Source organism: Pteropus vampyrus, unplaced genomic scaffold (assembly GCF_000151845.1).
Source record: "Pteropus vampyrus isolate Shadow unplaced genomic scaffold, Pvam_2.0 Scaffold114, whole genome shotgun sequence".
In the NCBI taxonomy this organism is placed as follows: Eukaryota; Metazoa; Chordata; class Mammalia; order Chiroptera; family Pteropodidae; genus Pteropus; species Pteropus vampyrus.
The window spans coordinates 829,883-839,263 of NW_011888895.1; the positions used below are offsets into that span (position 1 = coordinate 829,883).

General features: G+C 54.1%; 1 long non-coding RNA gene across 1 annotated transcript; it reads left to right on the plus strand.

Annotated features, from left to right (window-relative positions):
* Positions 1 to 493: 493 nt before the first annotated feature.
* On the plus strand, positions 494 to 7,800 carry LOC105295820. Its single transcript, XR_002781702.1, has 2 exons — positions 494 to 4,881; positions 7,004 to 7,800. It is a non-coding gene; the product is annotated as an uncharacterized LOC105295820 (long non-coding RNA).
* The last annotated feature ends 1,581 nt before the right edge of the window (positions 7,801 to 9,381 follow it).

Sequence of the window (9,381 nt, forward strand, 5' to 3'; positions counted from 1 at the left end):
CCCGCCCCAGACGCCTCAGGAAAGGGCGCGGGAAAGGCTCGGAAGTGACCCTTCTGCACTTTCTGTCCTCGAAACGCGGGAGAGAAATGAGATTGGGGGGCGGGAGGTCGCGGGGACGCGCGGACCCGACGGAGGGAGGGGGCCGGGGAGCCTCGCCTGGCGCGGCCAGGCTTCTCCCAGGGCGGCCGCGGGAACTGGGCCCACAGCCTGGATTCCCACAGCCCGACCCAACGCAGCCGGAATGTGGGGGAATCGGGGCTGGGGTGGCCGCTTCAGATCGAGGGTCACTGAGCGAGGATCATCGGGCGAGCCCTGGTGGGCGCCAAGGTGAAGGGACCAGAGGGAGTCGCAGTGGGGAGGCGCAGTTGGTTACGGCGCCATGGGGTGTCCCGGCGCTCTCCCGGCCACACTGGGCTGCCAGACTCCTCCAGTGCCACCCCTCCCGCTCCTGCCACCGGGGGCGGGGTCCTCCTTACATTCTGGCCGTGGCGGTCGCACAAATCCCCACCTCTTATAGGAGTCCGGCCCCTCTGAGTGCGGTGCAGAGGCGCGGGGTCAGAGGGCAGCCGCAGTGGATGCGGGCGCAGTGTCGTGGGGGTTCCTCGGCCGTGTGCTGCAGGGTGTAAGGCTGTGGGACTGTGGGGCGCCTGATCTGGACGTCGGTGCCCTGCGGTGATACGCAGTGGCCACTGGGCCGGGCGCAAACATCTCTGTTCTTCGTGTCACCTCACTCTCCCCCGGCACGGGAGGAGTCTGCTGCTCTGCGCCCTCACTGCACGACAGTGACCTGGTACCCGCTTCCCTCCCGCGGGCCTGGAGGGCCGGGCCTACGAACACCTTTTCTGTAGAACGAGCTTCTGATCTTTTCCAAGAATCCCTCTGAAGGTCGGATGTTCGGCGGCGATTGGAGGCGTCGTAGCTCCCTCGGCTGGGCCCCCATCTGGCCCTGCACCCTGCCGAACCTACAGCCGTGGCCTTGAGGGGACGGGGCTGGTGCTCCGAAATCTCAAAGCCAGGAGAGCTTGGATGTTGGTGGCAACCCCCAAACGCCTGGCGCACGGAGGAACCAGCACTTTCCCTTGGGGGTTCGGATCCAGGAGCGCTTTTCGGTTTCCAGTAGTGCGCTCAGGGCGTCCGCGCCGCGGGCGAGCTGCGCGGGTATGCGGTGCCCGAACGCAGCGCCCGCTTATCCGCTCCGGGCAGCGTGGACAGTTGTCGGCTCTGGGCTTGCGGGAGAAGAGGCTCCAGGAGAAAAGGAACTGTCGTCTGGGCCCCGGCGCTACTAGCGCAGGCCGCCCGCGAGTGCGCTCCTGCACCTCCCTGGCTTCGGGAGGAATTAACGCTCCCTCGCCCCCACGATTTCCGATCCTCAATTATGGACCCGAGAGAATTCCTCCCGGGCTTGAAAGGGATTACGCGGATCGCAGGAACATGGCTAAGTGGAAGTGGGAGAAACCCGACGAGTAACAGGGACAGAAACTTTTCTCGAACTAAATTTCCAGGATTTTACGGGAAAGGGTACTTGAGATCTCGCTACCAGCTTTTCACAGTGGCGGCCGTTGTTTTCTCATCGGCAAGACAGGCTCGGATCGCGTGGTTTCGGAAGTAGCATAATGGCATGTTTGGAGTCTCGCAGATGTGTGGTGTAGGACACTTTCAGGCCCAAAGCCTACCCCGAGCGGTCATTGTATACCTCCCACTGTGTACCCCAACACATGCATTCAACACACACACACACACACACACACACACACAGCGGGCCTGGTCTCTTCCACTCCCCCACAGAAAGTACCCAAAGCCCTTGGGAGCGGCCCCCCGAAGTTTCCCAGGTGGGTAGGATAGTGATGTCTGTGTGGAACCACCTGGTTGGGACCATACCGAGGCTCTCTCTCTTCCTCGAAGCAGGAGGACACTCAGGACAGACATCCACAGGCTGGAAGCTCTGTATATACTGGGAAAAGCACTAAACACGTGCTATTTCTGATCAGGACGATTGGCGGTGGCCTCGGATTGGGACACCGGCAGCGTGTCTTTTGCTCCCAGGCCCTTGGTGCGAGGAGTGCCTCCCTCTCGGTCTATGGTTTGAGCCTAAAGCCGAGCTCCTCACCCGGCTTTTGGAGACTCAGGGGAGAGGCTCAGACGGAACTAATGACCCCCAAGACCTGGGCATTGCCCAGGACCCGCGGTTCCCCTACTGGCCCGGAAGGAGCCTGCGGAATCTGGAATGATGGGAAGTTGGGGGCAAGAAGAAGACGGGTGAGAAGAGGGGTCAGACACATTGAGGCTGCGAGCTTCGGGTGCGCGGCCAGCTTACGGGGCGCCGGCACCCCCAGCAAGTCCTGCTTCGCTCGCTTGGGAGCACCCGGAGGCTCACCAGCACGCCTCTGCACAAACCCCCACCTCTTAGAAATTTTCCATTAGGAAACTGATCTGGAAGAAACTGAGGCCCCAAGAGGAAAGGGGCGGGCCCAGGCCGGCCCACATCTGCTTGGATTTTCCGCTTCAGATGCTCCGCAACTGTTTTTCCCCAGGCCGCGCCCGGCGCCTACCTGAGGCCCATCCCCCGCGGAAACCCGCTTTCGCGTGAGATCAAGAGAGAAACGCGCAGATGTTCCATCGGGGATGGGCTCCTGGAGAGGCTGCAGCTGTGGCAGAAGAGGGTAAAGGACTGCCACTAAGGGGGTGCGGGCTGGGGGAGGACTCCTTCCATTCCTTGCACGAGATTTGGGGGAAGGGATTTCGACCTTCCAAGGTGGTGTTTAAGGAGAACTTCAACCGCTGGAGCGAACCGAGGCAACGGAAAACCCAGAAAATGCAGGGCTGCTGAAATTCGAACCTATTCTATACATAAGCCCTGGTCTACACAGGCAACTAAGTTAGTTACTCCAGAAATCCTGCTTGTGCCCAGTGCCCTAAGACGTTTTCATGGCTGGGAACCTTTTTTAGTTTTAACTTTGCTGAAGAGTGCCTTGATTTCTCACTTCTTTCTTTGTATAAGCCCCCTGGAGACGCGACCAACTTTTCCTGGGGTCACGACTACTCTCAGAAAGGATCAGGCAAAGGCGACATTACTACTATTTGTTGTTAAAAGTCATTACAGGTACCCAAGACAATTTGTAATGATTCATTCCTGGGGTGGCCAACAGAGTAGTTGGCTCTGCGGACTCGTTCCCAAGTCCTGTAGGGTGAGAAGTTATCTTTTTATCTTTTTGTTTGTTTTTTAATAAACTATTTCACTGGAAGCCACACTGTTGAGAAAGTGTTTGCTTTTAGGTTGGTCTGCGGGCTTCTGACGATCTGATTACCTGACACTAACTAGGGCAGCTCCACCTTCGCGTGCTGGGTCCAGGGACCCTTTCTATCTGGTTCAGCTGTTGGCGGGGGTGCCCGGGTTCGGCTGGAGGGGGCAGGCGCGGCAAAGGCACCCCAGGGCGCCTGCTCGAGGCTGATTCTGCTCTCGGGGATTCCCAAAAGAGTGTGATCCTTATCCTCAGACTTGGTTGTCCAGCACTCTTGGGGTTCTGGGATTGGGGGCTCCGAGGGGCCGACCACAGTAATGCCTCCCGTCCGAAGAATGAAATAACTAGCTGCTGCCTACTTCTCTTCTCCCTCAAGGCAGTGAATTTAGGGGAACAAAAACAGTGCCACTGGTTATTAATTATAGTAATTAGCAAGGTCCCCAAGCGAGGCCCAGGGAGCCATCGAAGCCGCGCCTGGGTTGGGTAAACGGCGGCAGAAAGTTTCTTCTAATTTTACCTGGGGGTAAGAGGGTGGCCCTTTTCTCTGCATTTTCTTTCCCTGCCTCCCAGGCCTGGCCCGGCTTTCTCTCGCATCTCCGAAAAGGTGCCGGGGACTTCTGTGCGCCCCTCGCAATGCACGAAGACGTCCAGTGGCTTGGGGGAGGGCGAGGATCTCTCGGGAGCGCGGGCAGCGCCCTGCGCCCAGGATCAGCTCTCCGGGACCAGCCAGGGATCTGCGTCCTCGGAAGAGGGGAGCCAGGGTCCCGCGCCCACCTCTTCCCACCCGTCCACGACCCCGCCGCTTGGAGCCCCAGCTGTCTTCTCCCGCAGGGCTCTCCGCCCGGTTTAACGGAAACATCGCCTCAAAATCCCGGTTCAGGGAGAGGCCACCCATCCGCTCCCCAGCAAAGCCCCGCTTTTCGCCTCCAGCGAGACCCAGATCGCCTCTAGAAACCCTGGAGCTGGACGAGTCTTACTCGTGTGTGCGCTGAAACTCCTCAGTGGTTTTATCAATGACACACCGCCTTGAAATCTGAAAACCAACTCATTCATCAAGGACGGTGTTGGAACCGCCTTTATAAAACGTCAACCAAAAATTTTCCTTTTAAAACAAAACAAAACCAAACCTATCCACCAGAGATAAATATTTCTGCACACCAAAGAGAGCACGAACACGGTGGACTTAAGTGTTTTTTATTTTTTTAAATTTTCCTAGCAGGTAATAATAGTAATAGGCAACCCCTAATATAAGGCTGACTATAATGTGGACTATTATCATGCTTTAAAGATACAAACTCGTTTCATTTAATATAAGGGGACTATTTGCAAAGCGAAGCGAACATTGGGGAACCTTCTCCTAATCTAACAAAATCTGTAAAAGAGGCATGCTAATTCGTTGGAAATTTAATAGAGAAAGTTACGGAAAGGCCGGCGGATGGGCCGGCTGGAGGACCCGGTTGGCCCCCTCCAGCTCCGCCTGGGCGCGCGCCGCCGCCCTAACTCGGGGCGTGAGCATCTTCCCGCTTCGTGCGGATTCTTATTTTTTAAATATTTTCTTTTCTTTTAAAGGCCGGCGTGGAAGGCGAGTTTCCTGAGACCCGTGTCTCCGGGAACACACTCTCCCTCGGGGGAGGAGAAGCAGGTGACACCCACCGCAGAGGGCTGTCCGCCAGGGTTCCGGGCGTGCCAAAGCCGGACTTCAGATCTGAGCATCCGCGGAGCCCCTCGGGTGTGGGGTCCGCAGTGCCATCCGGCCAGGCAGGGAGGCGGTGGCCGGGGCCCTCGCCAGCTCTCCCCGCCTCGGGTCGAAACCTCGCTTGGGAGCTGCGGGCCACACTCGGGGACCCGGGAGGCCAGAAGGGGCTTAGCGTCGGGCTTCGCTGTCCCCAGAGCTCTTAATTCCACAGTTGGGACTCGTGACGCCTACTCCCAGCGCTGGGCGCGGGCCCCGACGGGGCTCGTTCCGGGCGTACTTGGCGGTGTGGTTCCAGCTCTTGGCGCGCAGTCTCGAGACCGCCTGCGGGGTTAGAAGCCGGTTTGGGGCTAGTTGGCGGAAGGGGGCGCAATGCTCACGGCCGCACCAGGGACTCAGTGAGCAGGGAGGGTGGCGAGCTCAATGAACACCGCGGATCCGAGCATTGGGAGAAGGGAGTCAGTACGCACGGGGCGAGGGCTCCATAGCATGCGCGCTCAGTGCTCACGGGCTGGGCAGAGAACCCCGTGGAGCCCCACTGTGCACTGGCAGGGGCGGGGTTGGTGCGCGGTGCTGCTGTGCAGGTCGGGAGTTGTGCGTGACGCTCGTGTGCGTTCGTGGGGCCCTGCGGACCTCGTATGCATGTCCCCCGCTCCCGCCCCGCTCCGCTCCCCCGCTCCCGCCCTCATTTTTTTCCATTTGGGAGTAGGAACCAGAGTGACCAGTTTGTGTCTTTAAAGTACTGGGACCCGCGTGGGGCGGGCGGGAGAGAGCGGGACCCAGTGCGTTTGGGTGGGGGGACGTCTGGCGGGAATCAGAGGCTGGCGCTTTCGTCTAGGCTTTTCCAAAGCCCCTTGAGGCAACCCCACCTCGCGCGCTTGTAGCTAGCCCGGATCCCTAGTAAGATTTTCGCGCTGGCGGCCCAGCGGTCCGAGGCGATGGTGCTGGGGAACACCTGGCGTGGTCCGGGATTGGGGAAGGAGGCCCAACTCTCTCCGTGGTCCCTCACCCCCTTTTAACTGCCCAGCGACAGAATTCCCTTCAGGTGCCAGAGCAAATACCCCGGCGGAGGAGGCACGGTATAGAACACAATTTCGTATACAACGAAAGACTCTTTAAAATTAACATTTTTTCTCAGTTCACGAGTATTTTCCCTGGCAAAAGCATCGCTTAGCTGATAAACTACAGGGTCATTTCAAACTGTGCGGTTGATGAATAATTTTGGCCCTAACTCCAGCACCGGAAACAGGGCGGGAACAAGATGGCTTGGTTATTGCACCAACGCTCTTTTCGCCCTGCGGTGTAGACAATGACATGAAGTCATCTGACTGCGGGATTCTTCTCTGTGCGTCTCTGCCCGAAGCGTTTGAACCAGGCGGGTGATCCCGCCGGCGCATTTCTCGCTGGACGAGCAGATTTTCATATTCGGGAGGATTTTCATATTCGGGGGGACTTCCTCTGCACCGGAGAGAGGGGTGGCCGGGGTGCGAGTGTCCTGCGAGAGCTTCCGCCGTCGCGAGGTGGAACCCCAGTGGAACCGCTTTCTTACGGCGGTGCGAGACCTGGTCTCACTCGCATTTCGTTTCTGAGAGTTCCTTCTCATTGCCAGGCCCTGAGCTGGGCGTGGGACACGGGAGAGGTGGACGCTTGGAAGAGGTTACCGAGAAATCTAACTTTTGAGTAAATACAAGCAGGCGTGGGAGGGGAAGAAAAGCGCGGAGGTGAACGCGGTTGGGTGACAGACACCGGCCGCTCCTGGCCAGGCCGCAGGCGCCACATCCCATTCGCGTCCGAGCCCTCTACGTCGTGCGCCTGCGCGCAGACAGCTTCAAGCAACTTTTAAGTCGTTTAAACAAGGTAGTGAGTACTGGAAAGCTCATCTGTGAATTTGCTTTGCTTCCTGGACAGTTGGGGGCTAGGGAAGAAAAAGATCAGCGCCATTCTTACCTAGGCACAAGTAATGTTAGTGTTTATTGAACTCAAAGTAATTGACCAGAAAATACCCTCCTGTTTAGGCAGCATACGGGGTGCTCCCTTGAAAGCTAATTGACTTATTTATATTTCTGTTTAGCCTGATGCCTACATCATCACTTCTGGAGAAGCTGTCAGCTCTGACAAATGAAAGTGGAAGCCAGGAGAGCTGCACCTGCAAAAGCGGCTGGAATTCCAAGGCCAGCCCCACCCATCCGTTCTTTAAGGCGCTGAACTTGGACCCTGCTTGATTGCGTGAGATCCAGCAGTTGGATTTTCTTAAAGTGAATTCCAGAAATGGAAATTCACGCCCAGTATCTTGCACAAACATTTTAATATCCGAATGGTCTGGATAAGAGGCAAGGATCCTTCCTGCTATAGGCATAGCCGATACTGTAAAGGCTGAAAAGCTTTTGTCGAGGGTAGAAAGGCAATGATTTAGACACACAGAGAAAGCTCCTACTTAGAAGTAAAGGAAAAAAAAAAAAGGCTCCAAGTGAAGTTAGGAAAAAATCATATTTTACGAAATCCTTTGAACATTATTTGACAGTAAATGTATTTTTCTAGTTACGTTTGTTAACCTGAGTTTCTCAGTGACCCTTTGCATGTGTGAATCGTGAGATTCGTTCCCAACAAAGAAGAGTGATGGATCTGTTAGGGATCCATGCTTTAGAACTGATTTTCTGTGTCAGCCGTGGAAGCTGCTTCGCTTTAGATACTTTATGGGATGATCATTGAGGGAACCGTGGGTAAAATTTCTCAGGAGTGTCTCTCAAAACATTTTTCATAATTAAAAAGTGATTCATAGAAATCACCAGAAAAATTATGGGAAGTTATGTTCCAGCATGCTTTTAGGCCATGTGGATTAAATAAAATCATTAAGATCTGGTTGCGTAATACCGCCTCCCAGCTTTCCTCTGACCGTGCTGGCAGGACCTGCTACAACTTCATAGAAGTGACAACAGCATGGGGGACGTGAGCCAAAGGACGTCTGAGTTTTCTCTACGTATTTTCTATATTGAAAATGCAAGTTATAAAACCATCCCTTTAAAGAGTCCAAGAGATGAGTAAGGTAGCACTAAAAGAAGCATCTTTAAAAACCTAAGGATATCTTTCAGAGGAAAGAAAGTCTGAAAACCCCACGTGACAGAGTCCGAAAGACAGAAAAACCCAATGGAACATAGACCCACCTGGTTATAGGCTTTCATCAGGTGGTTTGGCCAACCTTGGTGAAATTCCCAAGACAAACCATCCTGCTCTACAGGGAAAAGCAGTACATGGAGGTCCCAAGGTTTCAGCCATACAAAGCCCTTCCTTCGGCCGGTCGTGACGTGTGCATGAATGCTGCTTCATCTTCCTGGTAGAGAAGTAGGGCAGGACTTGTCCAGGCTTTTCAGTGGCCTGCACTGGTTAATGCAACTTCTGAAGGCATTGGGTTTACTGTCTAACACTCTTCGGGCACTGGTAGACTATAACAATATATGTCAGTTGCTCATATTTATATGGAGAATTATCATTTCACAGGGCAGTCAATTTAGTAAATAATCCAAACGGGAGCAGTTTGCAGTTACTAAAAAAATGCCCCCGATCTCCAGCCCTGTGCATGGTCACTCAGATGAGCTGTGGCGTGACTTATTAGGTCATTTTAGACCTCTTCACAGTCAACCGATTCAGGACCCGTGTGGTGAGTCACCTGGCGTGCGAAGGTGGCTAAAATAAACAGGTGAGGGCTGCATGTTCCAGGCACACTCTTTCGTATGCAGTCCGGAGCTGCACTAACTTAGAAGCAGCTTGTTATTTTACCCGTCAAAAGGAACGGCCTGCTCTGAATTGGAGAGTCCTCACGGAACTACTTGCACGCACGCTGTTACTCATTTAAGAAATAGTCGTGGGGTGGCTGGTGGCCACAGTGTGCCAGGCAACCGGCCATGCATTTGCATGACAAAAGCGAGTCCCTGCCATTGAGGTGTTCTCAGTCCTTACAGTGACTTTGAGAGTCTGACCTGCTAATGTGTTTCAAGGGCCTTAGAAATGTTCACAGTTTTGGACCACTGATTCTATTTCTGATTATTTGTCCTCCGGAAACCATTTCTAATAGGAAAAAAGCCTCCCCCACTTCCCCATGCGTATTTGTGTAATGGTTAAGGGTATAAGCTTCGGTGTCAAATTTAGATTCAACTTTTCTTTAACTCTCAGTTTTGTTATTTGTACAATAAAAATAATGGCTACCTCTTAAGGAGATTATGAACATTAACTAAGAAATGAATGACAAATATATCAACATAAAGGGCGTAGCACACGGCCTGGGAGGAGGATGTATCTAATAAACTGTAGTTGTTGTTACTGGCATTATCATCACAAGCATTGTTGATAATAGCAAGCTTTGGAATAGTAATATTTTTAATATCAAATAATCCTAAATGGGAGGGAGTTGATGAATTAAGTGTTGATATATATATAGATAGATAGATAGATACA